A 21,316-nucleotide genomic window follows, 5' to 3' on the forward strand; every position below is an offset into this window, starting at 1 on the left:
CCTTAGTGGCTTGGCTCTTTGTTTTGGCAGTGGTCCTTCGGTGTGTCTTTTGGCTCAAATGCTGGTCTGTGGACCAGACTTCTAAAAAGGCCTTGACAGATCTTCCCTTTCTCACAGGGGGGAAGAGTACTTTTCTTCCTCAGGCTACTAAGAGCAAGGAACCTCGTCATAGACGTGGGCCTTCCTTTTCGGCTCATAGGCTCGAAGCCTTTCAGGGCCTCCACTGGAGAATCCAAATTAGTGATCAACCAATATCAGTTTTTCGTTGCCGATACCGATATTTTGCCGATCGCATATCGGTATGGGCCGTTATTTTCACACATGTAAAAGTTTGCAAAAAAAACACCAATTTCGACACAATTTGTTACTGAACATGTAAATCTTTATTTATTAACATTTTTAACATTAAGGGCTCGTTCACTGCATAAAAACTGATAGGAAAACTTCAATTGCAGGGACATTTGCATTTCACATCATCTGATTGTGCATTAATGCATAATAAAGTGCTGCAGTAGTGGACTCACTCACTGCAATATTTTTAATTCACTACTGCAGTGCAGTCAGTGCAAAACTGCTAGAAAAAAAGTTAGGCAACAGCTACACAGTGGATTGGACTGGAGTCAGTGGACTACCTCTGCAGTATGGCACTCACTGCAACTGCAACTACTGCATTCAGTGCAAAACTGCTAGAAAAAAGCTAGGCAACAACAGGTACATAATACACATACACAATGGATTGGACTACAGTCAGTGGAAGACAGTGGAAGATACTGCTAGAAAAAAAGCAAGGCAACAGCTACACATGTCACAGTGGATTGGAGGACTACCTCTGTCTGCTCTGCAGTATGACACTCACTGCAACTACTGCAGTCAGTGCAATACTGCTAGAAAAAAAGCAAGGCAACAGCTACACAGTGGATTGGACTGGAGTCAGTGGACTACTGCTGCAGTAGGGCACTCACTCACTGCAATCATTTGAAATCAAATACTGCAGCAGCTGAGTGGCGCTCTACTGCAGCAGTAGTCCACTGTCACTGACTCCAATCCACTGTCTACTATGTCGATTTTTTTTTCCAGCAGTGCAGCGCAGTCAGTGCAAAACTGCTAGAAAAAATAGATAGACACAAGCTAGACAGTGGGTTGGACAGACTCAGAGGACTGGTGGACAGACACTACTACTACACTTTCAAATCAATGCTCCCAGTTAACCACTTGCCGACTGCTTACTGTATATAAACGGTGGCAGAGTGGCACCTACAGGCAGGGTCACGTATTGCTACGTTGCTCGCACCCGAGGATCCCGCGCACACCCCGGTCCCGGCGATGGTCTGATTCGGTACAGAACTAATAAGTCATCAGGTCCAGGCCAATTATTTTTGGCCTGGACCTGCTGATCGGTCCTGACCAACCCCAGACCGAGCTGTACCTGTGTAATGTAAACACAGGCACAGAAAACTATCCTCTCTTCCCTCCTCCAGTCCTTTTGGATTCCAGCGTGAGAGGAGAGAGAATCAACTGTAAGTACACCAAACAGCACACACACCTAGATAGGCACATTTAACCCCTGATCACCCCCCCCAGTTAACCCCTACACCCCCTGTAACATTGCACACTTTATACAGTATATAGCATTTTTCTGAATTTCTGTAATAGTGTGCCTTGTGACTTGATTTAGCACTAGCGACCATTAGTTTTAGGTTTTAGGTTTAGGGCACCTGCCACCCCCCCAATAAAGATCACCCCAGATCACACCACAGTTAACCCCTTCACCCCCTGTCACATTGCACACTATATACAGGTACAGGCATGCCCCACTTTTAAGTACACAATGGGACCAGAGCATGTATGTAAAACGAAAATGTACTTAAAGTGAAGCAATACCTTTTTTAATTTCTCAATGCATGTAAATACACTAGCCCTATAGGAAATCTTGGTCATCTTGACATGGCACTGCTCACAAACTATAAGTGAGAAGGACACCAAGCTTGGGGAGCATGTTAAGGGGATCCAGGACTATGACATGGTAGATTACCTAGGCAAGCTGTCCGGCCACAAAATAGGATATGTTGTAGTCCTGGGTCCCCTCTCAGTGCTCCCTAAGTTTGGTATCCCTGTCACTTATGGTTTGGGAGTAGTGCCATGCCAAGCTGACCAGACTGTGTCCATACTTGTGAGTATATGTAAAGTGAGTGTACGTAAAATGGGGTATGCCTGTATATAGCGTTTTTCTGTATTTCTGTAATAGTGTGCCTTGAGACTTGATTTAGCGCTAGCGAGTTAGTTTCTGTCCCAAATAGGTTTAGGGTACCTGCCACCCCCCAATAAAGATTTAACCCCCTGATCGCCCCCAGTTAACCCTTTCACCCCCTGTCACATTGCACACTATATACAGTATTTAGCGTTTTTGCTAATTTCTGTAATAGTGTGCCTTGTGACTTCATTTAGCGCTAGCGACAGTTCGTTTCTGACGCAAATAGGTTTGGGGTACCCGCCACCCCCCCAATAAAAATTTAACCCCCTGATCACCCCCAGTTAACCCCTTCAATGCCCTGTCACAGTGTCCCTTTTATAGTGTACAGTGTTTTTTCTGATCATTATTATTAGTGTCACAGGTGACATTAGTTAGTGTTAACGCTAGTTAGCATCAGTCTAGGCCAGCGCAGATGTCTGCCAGATAGTTAGAAATATAATTAAACCCTTTGATTACCAGTAACTCACACATACACACACCAAACACCTCCATTACTAGTATAGTATCTGAACGGATCAATATCTTTGATCTGATCAGAACTATACTAGTGTCCCCAATAGTTTATGGTTCCCAAAATGCAGCGTTAGCAGGATCAGCCACGACACCTGCCAGCACCTGCGTCGAGCCCCTCCACCCAGCCCACTTCACCCCGCAGAGTCAGGCCTGATCTCTGCAAGCACTAGCAGTTTTTTTTTTTGTAGCGTTTCAAATAGTCCTCAACAACCAGGTACTTTTTTACCTGTGAGTCACACTAGGTACCTATAAATTTAGTGGCTAAAATGTCCAAATGGAGGTACACTAGTGAAGAGGCCTACAGGATACTGACCATGTCAGATGAGAGCGATGGGGAAGCCTCACTGGCAGAATCAGGGTCAGTATACGAACCTGTGGAGAGCAAAGGCTCCCTGACAGATAGCTCCGATGACGGAGGGGTCCCTGGTAAGGTCAGGCGTATCTGACCCCGTTTTGGAGTTGCTGAGGTGCAGAGATCGCAGGTTTCTCCTATACAGCAGAGTGTTGGTACTAGTGCCGCTCACATTTCTGGTGAACTGGCAAGCACCAGCGGCCTAGTACACCCTGGTCCTAGACATGCCAGCACTGCAGTAACACTTGGTGACGTGGCGAGTCCCATAAGTGAAGTTAATGGTGGTGCGTAGTGATGTCGCGAACATAAAATTCGCTGTTCGCGAACGGCGAACGCGAACATCGGCGAATGTTCGCGAACCGGCGAACATTGCGAACCGCCATAGACTTTAATAGGCAGGCGAATTTTAAAACCCACAGGGACTCTTTCTGGCCACAATAGTAATGGAAAAGTTGTTTCAAGGGGACAAACACCTGGACTGTGGCATGCCGGAGAGGGATCACACAAAAAAAAGTTCTTAAAAATTGTAATTTTTTGATAGAGAGCCAATTATTTGAAAAATTAAAAAAAAATAAAAATAAAAAATTTCTTTGGATTTAGCATCTGGGGGTCTAAAAAGTGTACCTGTGAAGTTTCAGCTCTGTAGCATGTCCGGAACCAGAAAAAATTACGAATTAGGGTTAGGGCTAGGGTTAGGGTTAGGGTTAGGGCTAGGGTTAGGTTTAGGTTTAGGGTTAGGGTTATTTTTATGGCTAGGCTTAGAGGGTTAGGGTTAAGGTTAGAGGGTTAGGGTTATGGTTAGAGGGTTAGGTTTAGTGTTAGGGGCTAGGGTTAGGGTTACGGTGAGATACTTAGGGTTAGAGTTAGTAGCCCTACCCCTACCCCTCTAACTCTAACCCTAAGCACTAAAAATAACCCTAACCTTAGCCCTGACCCTAACCCTAGCCCTAACCCTATTTTTTTTCTGGTTCTGGACATGCTACAGAGCTGAAACTTCACAGGTACACTTTTTAGACCCCCCCAGACAATAAATCCAAAGAAATTTTTTTTTGTTAAGTTTTTTTTTTTTTTTTTTTTAAGTTTTCCAATAATTGGCTCTCTATCAAAAATGACAATTTTTAAGAACTTTTTTGTGTGATTTAGTGTCTAGGGGGTCTAAAAAGTGTACTTGTGAAGTTTCAGCTCTGTAGCATGTCCAGAACCAGAAAAAAAGATAATTTTTCAGTAGAGCAGGGATGGTGGGAACCCCTTTTACACCTATATGATCTTTTTTTCCTGGTTCTGGACATGCTGCAGAGCTGAAACTTCACAGGTACACCTTTTAGACCCCCCAAACAATAAATCCAAAGAAATTTTTTTTTGTTAAGTTTTTTTTTTTTTTTTTTAAGTTTTCCAATAATTGTCTCTCTATCAAAATGACAATTTTTAAGAACTTTTTTGTGTGATTTAGTGTCTATGGGGTCTAAAAAGTGTACTTGTGAAGTTTCAGCTCTGTAGCATGTCCAAAACCAGAAAAAAAGATAATTTTTCAGTAGAGCAGGGATGGTGGGAACCCCTTTTACACCTATATGATCTTTTTTTTCTGGTTCTGGACATGCTACATATATATATATATATATATATATATATATATATATATATATATATATATGTATATTAAAAAAATACTCAAATACCAGCCCTCAAAGGGGCTTTTGGGGACAATATATATATATATATATATATATATATATATCACAGAACAAAAAAATTACACAAATACCAGCCCTCAAAAGGGCTTTTGGGGACAATAGATATATATATCCAAAAAAAACCTCAAATACCAGCCCTAGGAAGGGCTTTTTGGGGTGCTGTCCTTACAGCAGGAGTGTACCAAGAACACTGGCTAACAAGACCGGGAACTGTCCCCAGCTATAACAGCAGCAGCAGCACCAGCACTTTCCCTGCTCTCAGTAACACAGAAATGATCTAAGATGGATGCTGCCCTTGCTTATTTATAGGAGGTGGGAGGGAGGTATGCTGATTGGCCTGGAATGTGTCTGCTGACTGTAATGTTCAGGGTCATTTGCCTCAATGATGATGTATAGGAGGCGGACCGAACATCACATATGTTCGCCCGCAGCGGCGAACGCAAACGTTCGAAGTTCGCCGGGAACCGTTCGCCTGCGAACCGTTCGGTACATCTCTACTGGTGCGGTGGCTAGCACAAGTAGTGGCCCGCAGCCATCGAGAATTCAAACACAGGCCCGTAGAGCCCATAGTGCCCTCCGTGATGCACTGGCATATCCTAATTGGCAGCCCCCAGATTCTACAGCGCCCGTACTTCCCCCATTCACTGCCCAACCCAGAATTCAGGTGGAAACAGACAATTTTAATTCCCTTGACTTTTACAGGCTGTTTTTCACGGAAGATCTTTACAGATCTATTGTGGACCAAAGCAATTTATATGCTGGTCAATTCATCGCCACACATCCAAATCCACCCCTTGCCAGAGAATTTGGCTGGAAACCTATAACGGTTTCCGAGTTTAAAACTTTTCTGGGCCTTTCCCTCAAAATGGGCATAACTAAAAGGAGTGAACTGCGGTCATATTGGTCCACTCACCCAGTCCTCCATATGCGCGTGTTCTCTGCTGCCATGGCCAGGGGGAGATACAAGCAAATTCTGCGGTTCATGCACTTCAGTGAAAATGAACTCTGTCATCCTCGGGGAGACCCTGGATATGACCGGCTCCACAAAATTTGGCCCCTTGTAAATCACTTCAATCAGCAGTTTGCAGCCTTGTTTACCCCCTAACAAGTTGTCTGCATTGATGAGTCCCTGATTAAGTTTACTGGCCACCTTGCTTTCAAGCAGTTTCTCCCCAGCAAGTGTGCCAGATACGGGGTCAAGCTGTATAAGCTGTGTGACAGGGCCACAGGCTATACAGTTAGTTTTCGTGTTTACGAGGGTGAAGATAGCACTGTGGAGCCCCCCAACTGCCCAGACTACATAGGGAGCAGCGGCAAGATTGTGTGGGACTTGGTGTCACCCTTATTCAGAAAGGGGTACCATTTGTACATGGACAATTTTTATTCAAGCGTGCCACTTTTGAGTCATCTTCTTCAATTTCAAATTGGCGCATGTGGCACCGTGCAAACTAATCGCCAAGGCTTCCCCCAACAGCTTGTAAATTCCCGTCTTAGTAGGGGGGAGAGAGCATGCTTGAAAACTGACATATTGCTTGCAGTAAAGTGGAGGGATACACGGAATGTTTTTGTTCTGTCTTCCATTCACGCAGACACGATGGTCCACATTCATACGGCAACTGGTGTTTTGGAGAAGCCCCTCTGTGTCCACCGCTACAACCTTAATATGGGAGGGGTGGACCTCAATGACCAGCTTTTGTCGCCGTACTTAGTTGCCCGTAAAGCCAGACGCTGGTGCAAAAAAGTATCTGTATATTCCAATTGGCTTTTGCTGCTATACAAAGCACCAGGACGAACTGGATCCTTCCTTCAATTCCAGGTTGAGATCATAAGTGCCTACCTGTATCCAGGAGGTGTTCCAGCCCAACTTCTCCTACCAGATGCAGTGAGCCGGCTGCATGAGAGGCATTTTCCGTATGCCATCCCAAGTACCCCTACCCAAAGACGCCCCCAAAAAAGATGTTGTGTCTGTCCTGACCAACCTGGTCTCTGCATTGGGGAATGTTTTGAACGCTACCACATTAGGGCAGTATTAGCATAGGGTACAGCACGGCACAGTCTAGGGAACACATACACAGTGTGTCGAAAGATGTTCGATGGTTATCGTCATTTTGAGAGACCCTACGCTGGAATGTTACAGTTGAAGAAAAAAAAAGTTAAAAAAAAAAAATACAAAAACAACATAAAATAAAAAAGCCAAAAATAGTTGTCGTTTGAGTTATTTTTCTGTTCTTACTCTGCTATTCTACTTCTACTCTTTCTACTTTTACTGTACTTTGTTACTGTTTTTCATTGGTAACCATTATTTCCTTTTCAGTTACCAATGTAATGTTTTATTTGTATTCTATTGTTAACCAGTTTGCCTTGCAGGTACACCCATCAGCTGCCACACTGATTTATATATATTCTGACACAAACAGCATTTCTATGATGGCAGTGCTATAGGAGGTGATTTCACCACCCCAGTTAAAAAAAAAAAAATAGGTATACATGCGTTCGTTATGTATAATTAGAAAAGTGGGTTGGATGTTTTGGGCGGCTAATGATGGGTATACTACACATTTTCTGGCGGAGATTTCTTCATCCACATCGATCGATGTGGATGCAGGAATCTGTTAGGTTCTCTTATTTACGTTCAGCCCACGGGCTGCATGAAAAAAAAGATCCTACAATATATCCCGAACAAGGTCCAGCAATGTACTGGTACATTGCTGGACTTTGAGCCCCGGTTCACACTTGTGCGTGTGCGTGGTTCGCATGTAATGTCGGAGCGCACTGCTCCGACATTACATGCGATCGGCTGTGCGGTGCGAGTTTAGCCATACAAACTGTATGGCTAAATTCGCATCGCACCCGCAGCAAACACGCACAGGAGGCATTTTTGCAGCCGCATCAGGATCGGATCGCACAGCAGTTCACACTTGTGCGATCCGATCCTGTGCGAACTGCACGATCGCACTGCGATATGCGATCAAACTGGGGGTGTCGTTAAGATTACATTGACACCCCCAGCGGATCGCATATGGCAGTGTGAACTGCCGGGGGTGCGTGTGCGATGCGGGAACAGGCTGCGAATTCGCAGCCTTCCCGCATCGCATAAATGTGAACCGAGCCTGAGTGGTTATACCAGAATGATGCCTGCAGATTTAGGCATCATCTTGGTATCGTTTTTTTATAGCCAGCAGTTGGCTTACATGTATAAATGATCCTAGTGTATAATTGGCCGCTATACTGCTTTTACAAGCAGTGGGAGGGGGTCCCCCCTTCCGCGGTTTTTCTCCGGCTCTCCTGTCCCACCGGGTAACCAGAGAGTGCAGCCGGTGGTTCAATTATCTAACCCATAGGTGTGTGCACCCCAAAGCTCAAACACACATGCGTGTGTATATATACAGTATATATATATATATATATATATATATATATATATATATATATATATATATATATAGATAGATAGATAGATATATACATATACACATACACACACTATATATATATATACTGATGAGGTAGCACTGGTGGGCACTGATAGGTGGCACTGGTGGGCACTGATAGGTGGCACTGGTGGGCACTGATAGGTGGCACTACTGGGCACTGATAGGTGGCACTGATAGGCACTCTTAGGTAACACTGATGGGCACTGATGAGGCGGCACTGGTGGGCACTGATAGGTGCCACTGGTGGGCACTGATGAGGTGGTACTGGTGGGCACTGATGAGGTGGCACTGATAGGCACTGTTAGGTGACACTGGTGGGCACTGATAGGTGGCACTGGTGGGCACTGATAGGTGGCACTACTGGGCACTGATAGGTGGCACTACTGGGCACCACTTATGGACACTAACAGGGGAGAGGGGGAATGTCATAATTAAGAAGATAGCGAGGCTTGCAAGAGCCGCTCAGTGTGCGTGACGCTGTCATGTAATGTAACTGTTTACATGAAGAAAGACCAGCTGTCAAAACTCAGCGGTGATGTCGGGGCTGGGCGGAACCAAGCAGCTGTCAAACACCAGCCAATGATTGGGCTGTTTAAGAAAGGGGCGGAGCCACATAAACGAAGCGGCCACCCAGACCCCATCCCATTGGCTGGTGTTTGATTGCTGTTCGGTCCTGCCCACCCCCAACATCCCCGCTGAGTTTTGACAGCTGGTCTTTCTCCATGCAAGCAGTAACATTACCTGACAGCGTCACACACACTTAGTGGCTCTGGCAAGCCTCACTATCTGCTGGAGCCAACAGCACAGCCGCCTCTCCACCGAGTATCTCACTACCCTCAGTGCCAAAGATGGAGATCTCGGGAGACAGCCGGCCCTACACTAACAGACACAGGGTGATTAGGGTGTGCCCAGGCACACCCGGCACACCCCGTGCACAGGCCTATGATCTAACCATAGAGCTGATTGGAGATGAGAATGGCTCCAATCATCTATATGGCCTAAGATACCGGAAACTACGCGTCACAAGCATCACTCGGTCTTTGCTGATTCCCCATTCTTCTAGCATGCCTAGAAACCTTTCTTTAATGTACTCCCCAGTGTGGGATCCTTGCATCACTTTTGTATTCAACACCAAATGCCTTCTTGTCCATCCTCTGTCAATGAAGTGGCATGTAAGACTCATTAGTAATTCTGTTTGTCCTGACCAGCAGTCCATCGTGAATCAGAGTGAGTTGCCAGCATTCTCTAGTTGCAGCATAGTCTTTACTTTGTCAACAACCTTTTGGTGACTCTTTTGCAGCATTTCAGTTTGATAAAATTTGTCACTCTTCAGTGTGTACCTTGGCTCAACTATGGACATCAACCACTTAAATCCAGAGTCAGACACTATTGTAAATGGCTGGTAATCAGTCACCATCATCTCTGTGATTACTCTGTCCAGCAGTTGGGATCTTCCCTCAGATTTTAGTCGCCTGTTTTTTTTTCTGAAACATATCTGTTAGACGCATTTTTGGTTTTTGCAGTTATTGATCCCATGCTTACGTTTTGTAAGTGTGGCACAGTGCTGCTGATTTTCCTGGAGATGGAGAAGAGAAATAGTCCCAGACCACCCTTTTAATTTTTCTATCTCCATCCATCTCCATTGAAACAAGAAAGAGTCAGACACTAATATACATAGTTACATAGTTACATAGTAGGTGAGGTTGAATAAAGACCATAGTCCATCCAGTTCAACCTGTGTAGGTGTGTGTGGCCGTAATCATCTCTCATACCCCTGAATGTATTTTTCCTTGATATGTACATCTAAGAGTCTTTTGAAAGCCACCTAACCCCCGCAGAAACCACCTCTGGTGGTAGAGAATTCCACAATCTTGTAGCCCTAACAGTAAAGAACCCCCCACGTTTCTTGAGGTTAAAACGCTTCTCCTCCAATCTCATTGTATGCCCCCGAGTCCTCATGCAATCCTTTCAACTGAATAGCTTTTTTTCTATGCTGAGATCACCATTGAGATATTTAGAAATTGCTATCATGTCCCCTCTCAGGCGTCTCTTCTCCAGGGAGAATAAATCAAGCAATTGTAGACGCTCTTCATAATTAAGGTCCTCCAATCCCCTAATTAGTTTAGTTTCCCTTCTTTGGACTCTCTCCAGCTCCAACACATCCCTCCTGAGGACTGGTGACCAGAACTGGACAGAGTACTCCAGATGTGGCCAGAGTTTTATAAAGTGGAAGTATTATAGTCTTATCTCTGGAATACATCCCTTTTTTTTATGCATGCTAATATTCTGCTGGCTTTGGCAGCTGCCGCTTGACATTGCATGCTATTGCCTAGTCTATCCTCTACCAAGACTCCCAGATCTTTCTCCATTTTTGATTCCCCCAAAGGTCCCCCCCCCTAAAGTGTATTGTGCTTTTATGTTTTTAGTCCCCAAGTGCAAAACCTTACACTTCTCCACAATAAACCTCATTTGCCATGTCGTTGCCCACTCTGTTATTTTGTCCAGGTCATTCTGTAGGATATCTGCTTCATGCTGTGCAGTTATTGCCCTGCCCAATTTTGTGTCATCTGCAAAAACTGATATAGAACTACTGATCCCGTCCTCAATGCTGTTTATGAATAAATTAAGCTAGGTTGGTCCCAAGACTGAGCCTTGGGGGACCCCACTTACCACCTCAGACCAGTCTGAGTATGCGCTATTTATTACCACCCTTTGGACACGCCCTTAGTAGCCAGTTCCGTATCCAAGAGCAAACCCTGCGGTCGATGCCTGCAGACCTTATTTTATAAATTAAGCGCTTGTGGGAAACTGTATCAAACGCCTTAGCGAAATCCAGGTACACCACATCCACTGGTCTCCCCCTATCTAGCTCACAGCTCACCTCCTCATAGAATGTTAAGAGATTGGTTTGACAAGAACGCCCATTTGTAAACCCGTGCTGATTACTGCTGATGATGTTGTTGTCTTAAGCAAACTCTACGATATAGTCCCTTATCATCCCTTCCAGAAGTTTACATACTATCGATGTCAGACTGTCAGGCCTATAATTTCCCGGGACATACCTCTGCCCTTTTTTGAATATCGGTACCACGTTTGCTTTCCTCCAATCCCCTGGTACATATCCTGTCATAATACTGTCAGCAAAGATCACGAACAGTAGTCTAGATATAACCTTACTAAGTTCTTCGGGCCTGGTGATTTATTTGTGTTAATTTCATCCAGCCTTTTCCTGATTTCACCCTCTGTTAGCCATAGCGGCAAGTCCTGTGAATTACTACAATCCTTACAGTCATGGTCAGTGTACCCCTCCTTTTCATGTGTAAAGACTGACGAGAAAAAAGCGTTCAGCAAGGTTGCTTTTTCAGTGTTCTCTGTAGCCATCCTCCCATCATTGTTAATTATGTGTGCAACATGCTCTGCCCTAGTTTTTTTGCTGTTGATATATTTAAAGAATTTCTTTGGGTTCTTTTTACTATCCTCCGCTATTTGTCTCTCAAAGTTGATTTTAGCCATTTTGATTTCGTATTTACTTTTCTTATTTGCCTCCTTGTATTGCTCGAAAGCCGATACTGTGCCCTCTGATTTATATTTCTTGAAGGCCATTTTTTTCCCCTAATAAGTTTTTTAACATTATGGTTTAGCATAATTTGGGAAAGTTTGCCCTTCTGAAGTTTAGGGTTCTTATGTTCCCCTCTTGCCTTGTTATATTGTTATTTACGCTAAATGTGATCATCCTGTGATCGCTAGAGCCCAGGTTGTCCTGAACTCCTACCTCCGAGATTATGTCTGGGTCATTAGTGATCAATAGATCCAGGACTTCATTTTCTCTAGTAGGAGAATCCACCAACTGAGACATGTAGTTGTCCAATAACGTTTCCATGAATAGACGGGCCTTCTGTGAGTGTGTAGTCCCCTCTTCCCAGTCAATGTTGGGATAATTGAAGTCCCCCAATATGATGACTGATCCCAGTCTTGCAACTTTACCCAACAGTGATATAAATTCCAGCTCTACCTCCTGCCTTTGGTTGGGTGGCCTATAGCAAACCCCCACAATTACTTTTCCCTTTACTTCTTCCCTACGGAGTTCTACCCACACGGATTCTAACTCCATACTCATCCCTTCCATAATATCACTCCTCTCTATCACCCTTACATTATTCTTTACATAGAGACATACCCCTCCCCCTCTTTTTCCTACCCTGTCCTTCTGGTACACCGAATACCCTTGGATATTGGCCAGCCAGTCATGTGAGGGGTCGAACCAAGTTTCCGTTATTCCCACAAGGTCTATGTCCTCCTCATGTACTAACATTTCCAACTCATCCATTTTATTAGCTAGGCTCCTGCATATACCCCTCTTAGTTTTGTGTATGTTGATAGTGAATGGTGATTATTTTTATTCTTGTTTGGTCTGAGGTTTTCCCGCACAGACCCCCCAATTGACATTATGGAACTACTGTTGCTGCTGACTCTACTACTACCACCTTCTGTCCTTTGCTCCTTCCTGACTGACTCTACTTCTGAGCCCTCCCCCCCCCCATCTCCTAGTTTAAAAGCCCCTCCAACTTGGTGGCCATCTTGCTCCCCAAAAGAGCTGTACCATCCCCATTAAGGTGCAGCCCATCCTTACTAAAGAGCCGGTAGCCGACTGAGAAGTCAGCCCAGTTCTCCAGGAACCTGAACCCTTCCTTCCCTGGCTGGCACCCTGTAGTGGGTGGCTGTCTGCCTGGCTGGCACCCTGTGGTGGTTGGATGTCTGGCACCCTGTGGTGGATGGCTGACTGGCACCCTGTGGTGGGTGTCTGGCTGGCTGGCACCCTGTGGTGGGTGTCTGGCTGGCACCCTGTGGTGGGTGGCTGGCTGTCTGGCACCCTTTTGTGGCTGGTTGGCACCGGGTGGGTGGCACCCTGGCTGGCACCCTTTGGTGGCTGGCTGGCAGTGCTTTGATGGCTAGCTGGCTGGCACCCTTTCATGGCTGGCTGGCTGGCACCGGGTGCATGGGTGGGTGGCTAGCTGTCAACCTTTGGTGGCTGGCTGGCACCCTTTGGTGGCTGGCTGGCACCCTATGTGGTGGCTGGAACGTACAGGCCCAAGGCCTGTGGCTAGCTAGCTGGTACAGTCAGGAGTCAGGACTCAGGCAGGGCCTTGCCTTGCAGGGCTTCACTGGTTTCTGGACCTGTGTACTTCCCTGGTGCAAGACAAGTGGGTCCACAAAGTTATTCGGTCCGGCTACAAGATCGAATTTCGCTTTTGTCCCTCAACTTGCGCCTGTCCCCAGACTGCCTACATGGTCTGTTTGGGGCGGTACAAGACTTGATACATCAAGGGGTGATTGTCCCAGTTCGTTTTCAGGGTTTTTTCTCAAACCTGTTTACAGTCCCCAGGAAGGAAGGCAAAGTGCGTTCAACCCTCGACCTCAAGGTCGCTAACCTGCTTCATTCGTACGGTGGTGGCACCCCTGTGTTAGGGGGATTTTCTCGTCTCTTTCGACATCAAGGATTCTTACCTTCACATTCCAATATATGCCAGTTACCAGTGCTTCCCCTGCTTTGCTGTGGAGTTACCCTTTGGTCTCGTCTCTGCTCCTCAGATCTTCACAAGAGTTTTTGCCCCAGTGCTAGCTTTGCTACACCAACGGGGATCACAGTACTGGGCTACGTGGACCATCTCTTTCTGCTCGCTGAGTTTCCTTCTGCTCTTGTGGAAAACCTAGAGATCACAATATGAACTCTGTGGGAGTTTTGCTGGTTTCTGAATTTGCAGAAATTTTCAAATGGGACAAGACTCCGCAGTCTCAGGACAACCATATCCGGCTGAGTCGGAGAACGAAGGAGTCCCTGATATGGTGGCTTTGTTCTCCGGGGCTTCGGCTGGGCAAATGCTTCCTCCCCTTATATTGGACAGTGGTCACCACGGATGCTAGCCTACTGGCTGGGGAGGCATCCTCAGCAAGCATGCTGCTCAGGGGATCTGGACACTGGAAGAATGTCTTGGAACTCTGAGCGATCAGACTGTGTCTGGACCATTGGACAGACCGTCTTCAGGGTTGTCCAGTTCACATTCAATCGGACAATGCCACGGCCGTGGCTTATGTCAATTACCAAGGGGGCACAAGAAGTGTCCTGGCGGCTCTGGAGGTAGCTGGCATTCTAAGGTGGGCAGAACAATTAGTCCCAGCCCTGTGCACCATACACATTCCCGGGGTGGAATACTGGCAGGCGGGATACCTCAGTCGGCAGGCGTTGGACCAAGAAGAGTGGTCCCCTCATCCAGGGATGTTTCGTCATTTGTGTCTTTGTTGGGGCAGCCCCGAGGTGGATCTGTTGGTGTCTCGGCTCAACAGAAAGGTGCAGAGGTTTGTGGCTCAGTCAAGGGATTCTCTGGCGGACACCACAGAAGCACTGGTGGCCCGGTGGGTTCAGTATCATCTGATTTACACCTTCCCTCCACTCAAGCTTCTGCCAAGACTTCTACGCAGGATTGAGGCAGAAGGGATTCCGGTCATCTTAGTGGCTCTGGACTGGCCTTGCCGGGCTTGGTACGCCTATATGGTGTTGCTGGTCGCCGACGTTCCTTGGAAGTTTCCTCTCAGGGAGGATTTGCTGTCTAAAGTGCCGATCTTCCATCCTGCTATACAGTCACTGGCTTTGATGGCTTTTCTGTTTGAACGCCGGGTGCTGAAGGATAGAGGTTTATCTGAGTCGATGATTTCTACACTGTTAAAAGCTAGGAAATCTACTTCTAGGAGGATCTACCATCTTACGGTGTGAGTCTCGTGGGGTTCATGCTTGCTCCCTCTCGATGGCTCTGATTTTGACCTTCCTTCAACGGGGGATTGAATAGAAATTGGCCTTGAGTACCATCAAGGGCCAGGTGTCAGCTTTGGCGGTCTTCTTCCAATGACCTTTGGCCACACACTCCCTGGTGCGTACCTTTCTTCAGGGTGTCCTACATTTTGTTCTTTCAGTGCAGGCTCTGTTGCCACCTTGGGACCTCAATTTAGTGCTTTCGGTCCTTTCAGAAGCCTCCCTTGAATAATCTTTAGGAGATTCCCCTGCTTACGCTGTCCCAGAAGGTGGCCTTTTTGGTGCCTGTCACCTCTGCGTGCAGGGTGTCAGAACTGGCGGCGTTATCCTGTCGTTCATCTTAGCTGGTGATTCACAGAGATAAGGTGGTTCTTCGCTCCTGTCCGTAGTTCCTTCCAAAGGTTGTGTAAGATTCCGGTACCTCCGGTACCCTTAATCACCACTTTCTCTGTAATGCGTCCCACCTTTCTCTTCAGGTGGTACGCATATACCTTTAAGAACGATGATGTCACTGCTGAGCGCCGCAGAGCGGCTATTTCAACCGCCGGCGGTCTCACTCACATTGTTCGTTCAACCTGCCTTGTTATCCACATGCTTTCAAGCCTGTCTCTCGATCAGAACCTCCAGCTATTCCCTTTACCTGGAGCAGACCGGAACCTCGCTACTGATCCCTGTATCTCGCTACCGGATCATTCCTTATCTACTGGACCTCTCTAAACTACTAACATTACAAGTGATAAGTACCCCGCAGGGGAACCCTCCATAACCTTATTGCACATCTACCTATGCACATTAAGGACTGTTACCACCTATCCATACTATCCTATCATCTGCACTGTTACATAGATTGCTAGCTCTTGAGTATACTACCATCTATCATCTGCACTGCTGCATAGATTGCTAGCTCTCCTGTCTACTACTAACTATCCTTGCACTGGGTTAGTCTATCCTGTATTTGTCATCTGCTGTCCTCACTACCTGTTAGCATACTCGATACTAACCTATCTGCATTCCTAAATACCATCTTGAACTCTCCTATACAAAACCTATCAAGTGATTACCATCCTTGTCACTGTTCACACCTGTCCCTTCAGCACATCACCTTCATACTATCATATACATCCTATCACTCCAGGAACATCTCATTGAGTGTGTATATATCTGTATGTTGAAGCTGACAGGCCCACGGTAATGAGTCCTGGAGAGTTGGATCTGGTATTCAACACATCTCTACATGACTACTGAGTGGAGATTTTGCAGCTGCAAATCCAGCCTATAATAAAAACGCAGGAGCGTTACAGATTGAACGAACCTTAAAAATGGATTCAGCAGAATTACCCACTCAAGTGACACAATTAACACAACAAGTAAAAGCGTTAATACTTGCTCTGACTGACGTACAAGAAAAGAATCAGACTCTGACACAGCAGGTAACCCAGCTCTCACAGCTTACTGCTGTTCAGCCTCCTGAACCTAAAATAAACTCTCCTCTAGTGTTTACAGGTGATCGGAAAAAAATTTGTGAATTCAAAAACGCATGTCAATTGCTTTTTTTGTTAAAACCTCGTACATACCCCACTGATCAAATAAAAGTCTGTACCGTTATTTCATACTTGACGGGTGATCCACGGGCCTGGGCAGACTCTCTCTTTGAGAATAATGATCAGATTCTCAACACCTATTCCTTATTCCTAGCGGAACTCGCTAGTTTATACGATGACCCCAATAGGCAGAGTACTGCTGATATTCAGTTGAGGGCCTTAAAACAAGGAAGGAGACCTGTAGAAGACTTTGTATCTGAGTTCAAAAGATGGACCCTTGATTCAGGGTGGAATGACACATCTTTGCGAACTCAATTCAGACTCGGGTTATCGGAAGCTGTTAAAGACGAGCTCGCCCGAGCGGATTTACCTGGCACCTTGGAGGCCTTGATACAACTTAGTATCAACATCGACAGACGACTGCGAGAAAGAAGGGCTGAAAAGATGGGAATGCCATTGTCTAGTCCTTCTCAAATTTTGGCCGTTGACCCTACTCCCATGGATGTAGGAACCATACGCCCACCTTTAACGACTACTGAACGAGCTAGAAGAACATCCAGAAATCTCTGCATGTACTGCGCATCCTCGGATCATTTGATAAGCACCTGTCCCCTTGTCCGCAAAAAAGAGGGTGAGTGTTCACATGTCTTGCTGGGAGGATTAACGACTTCCTTTTCTAACCCCTATCTTTTTGTTCATTTAATATTACAGTGGGACCAAACTAGGATCACCACCAAGGCTATGGTCGACACTTGATCTTGTGGAAACTATATTGATACACGCTTTGTTACCTTAAATAAAATACCTATTATTTCAAAATCTAAGCCTGTTTCTGTTAGTTTCATTAATGGTATTCCACTGTCTTCTGGTCCAATCACCAACCAGACACAGGCACTCCTTGCCACTACCAACGAATTACATGTGGAGACCATCACCTTTGACATACTATCCTCACCCCATTTTCCTATTATTTTGGGACTTCCCTGGTTACACACACACCAACCAATCATAGATTGGAAAAAACGGACTTTGGTTTTCCCTTCTCACTTTTGTGAGAATACGTGTAACCTCCCATCTTATGGGAAGATTCTGTCTGTGGTGTCAGATGAAATTGCACCTCTATGCTATCAGGATCTGTCCGAAGTGTTCCTTGAGAAAAATGCTCAAGTGTTGCCTCCCCATAGGGATTACGATTGCACTATCGATCTACTCCCTAACAGCAAATTGCCTTTCGGTCATGTTTATCCCCTTTCACAGGATGAACTTTCTCATCTCAAGGAATACTTGGATGAGAATTTGACAAAGGGGTTCATTAGACCCTCTACTTCTTCCACTGCTGCAGGACTTTTCTTTGTCCGCAATAAGGATTCCAGTCTCAGGCCTATTATTGATTATAGGCAATTAAACACGATTACGATAAAGGATCGTTATCCTTTGCCGCTCATCCCTGAACTTATTGAACAGGTGCGTGGGGCTACTTATTTCACCAAATTAGACCTGAAAGGGGCATACAACCTAATCCGAATCCGTGACGGGGATGAGTGGAAAACAGCATTCAGAACCAGATACGGACTATTCGAATACCTTGTGATGCCATTCGGGCTATGTAATGCTCCCGCAGCTTTCCAAAGATTCATAAACGACATCTTTAGAGACTTACTTGATGTCTGTGTTGTAGTATACCTAGACGATATACTTATTTATTCTCGATCTATGCCTGAACACATAAAACATGTAAGACTTGTGTTGTCCAGACTGCTCTCACACAGACTATATGTGAAATTAAAAAAATGTCTATTTCATAAGGAAGAAATATTATTTCTAGGATACTTCATATCCAAAACTGGAATTAAGATGGATATGAGTAATATATCCTGTATTCTAGACTGGCCTATACCAACAACTCGTAAGGCCCTACAGCGATTCCTTGGATTCTCGAACTTCTATAGGAAGTTCATCAAGAACTTTTCCGCTATTGTGAGACCTCTCACACAACTGACAAGTATAAAAAAAAACATTCAAATGGTCAGAAGAAGCAAATCAAGCTTTCTGCTTGTTAAAATCAAGCTTTACTTCTGCTCCCATACTACGCCATCCAGACCCATCCCTCCAATATATTCTAGAGGTAGATGCGTCAAATATGGCAGTAGGAGCAGTTCTCTCCCAACGACCAACAAACACTTCATCACTCCACCCAGTTGCTTTCTTTTCAAAATCACTAAGCAGCCCAGAGGTGAATTACCCAGTGGGTGAAAAGGAGTTGCTTGCCATAAAACTGGCACTGGAGAATTGGCGACATCTGCTCGAAGGTACCCAGTTACCAATACTCATATATACAGATCATAAAAACCTTCAATACCTCCAGACTAACAAGACTCTCTCTCACCGGCAGGTACGATGGTCATTATTCTTTTTAAGATTTAATTTCCTAGTGACCTACACGCCTGCAGACAAAAATAAAAAAGCGGATGCGCTATCACGATTAACCGAAGATAACTGCGCCGAAATCCCTTCCATTCCCATAATACCCTATGAACGCATTATTGGTGTTTTCCGTTCCTTGAAGGAAGAGATTTTGCACAGTATAAGAATGGATTCACCTCCACCACAACTAAGTACTGATGCAGAAGGCTTCCTCTATTACAATGACAAACTCTACATACCCCCTACTATGCGCACCAAGATCTTGGAGTTATCGCATGATGTACCCATGGCAGGACATATGTGTATAACGAAAACCTTTAATTTGCTCACCAGGCAGTTTTGGTGGCCTGATATGAAGACGTCTGTACAAAAATTTGTTTCTTCATGTGACATCTGAGCAAGGTCCAAAATTGACACTACAAAACCATTTGGACTACTTTGTAGTCTACCAATACCCCAGGTTCCATGGGAAGTTGTGTCCTTAGATTTCATAGTAGAACTACCACCCTCTAAAGGATTTAATACCATCCTAGTGTCAGTGGACCACTTGACAAAGATGGCACATTTCATTGCTATCCGTAGACTACCTTCATCTAAACAAACAGCGGAACTACTGATGAAACATGTGTTTAAGTTGCATGGAATTCCAAAAACTCTTTTGTCCGACCGTGGTTCACAATTCATCTCTAAATTTTGGCAAGCACTTTGTCAAATTTTACGCATTGAGCGAAAGCTCACTTCTCCCTACCATCCTCAGACCAACGGACAGACTGAAAGAGTCAACCAGTGCATTGAGCAATATCTACGTTGCTACACATCATACTTGCAGGATGACTGGGTGGATCTCCTTCCTCTAGCAGAATTTGCTTACAACAACGCAACCCACAGTACTACGAAGCAAAGTCCGTTCTACTTGAACTATGGGTTTCATCCCACTCTTCTTCCACCACGCATCCTGCCATCGAGTAACCCAGTAGCCTCGGATTACCTTAACCAAATAAAAGACTCTTTGGGTTTACTCAATACCACTATATCACACGCTCACAATCAACAAAAAAAGTACTACGACCTTCGTAGAAGACCTTCTCCTCAGTATGCTATTGGGGACCTTGTTTGGCTATCGACAAAGAACTTAAGATTAAAAATCCCTAGCAAGAAGCTTGGACCTTTATTTTTGGGACCCTTCCCAATTAAAAAACTTATCGGAAAAGCTGCAGTACAGCTCACCCTACCAGCAGATCTCAAGATCCATCCCATCTTCCATGTGTCGCTACTGAAGCCCCATGTTCCTAACCAAGGAATAAGGCCTACCATCTTGCCTCCACCTCCAATACAAGTTGAAGGCGGAGAAGAGTATGAGATCAAGGAAATTTTGGATTCTCGCATCCATAGAGGAAGACTCCAGTATCTCATAAGATGGAAGAACTATGGACCCCAAGACGACACCTGGCTAGATACCTCTGATATTCATGCGCCTAGACTTATACGGAACTTTCACTCGAAACACCCAGAGAAACCTGTCCTATAGGCCTTCCGGAGCCGGCCTTAAGGGGGGGGGGTACTGTAAGATTCTGGTACCTCCGGTACCCTTAATCACCACTTTCTCTGTAATGCGTCCCACCTTTCTCTTCAGGTGGTACGCATATACCTTTAAGAACGATGATGTCACTGCTGAGCGCCGCAGAGCGGCTATTTCAACCGCCGGCGGTCTCACTCACATTGTTCATTCAACCTGCCTTGTTATCCACATGCTTTCAAGCCTGTCTCTCGATCGGAACCTCCAGCTATTCCCTTTACCTGGAGCAGACCGGAACCTCGCTACTGATCCCTGTATCTCGCTACCGGATCATTCCTTATCTACTGGACCTCTCTAAACTACTAACATTACAAGTGATAAGTACCCCGCAGGGGAACCCTCCATAACCTTATTGCACTTTCTACCTATGCACATTAAGGACTGTTACTACCTATCCATACTATCCTATCATCAGCACTGTTACATAGATTGCTAGCTCTTGAGCCTACTACCATCTATCATCTGCACTGCTGCATAGATTGCTAGCTCTCCTGTCTACTACTATCTATCCTTGCACTGGGTTAGTCTATCCTGTATTTGTCATCTGCTGTCCTCACTACCTGTTAGCATACTCGATACTAACCTATCTGCATTCCTAAATACCATCTTGAACTCTCCTATACAAAACCTATCAAGTGATTACCATCCTTGTCACTGTTCACACCTGTCCCTTCAGCACATCACCTTCATACTATCATATACATCCTATCACTCCAGGAACATCTCATT

This window comes from Pelophylax lessonae (genome assembly GCF_965119305.1).
Source record: "Pelophylax lessonae genome assembly, chromosome: 10".
NCBI classification, from domain to species: Eukaryota; Metazoa; Chordata; class Amphibia; order Anura; family Ranidae; genus Pelophylax; species Pelophylax lessonae.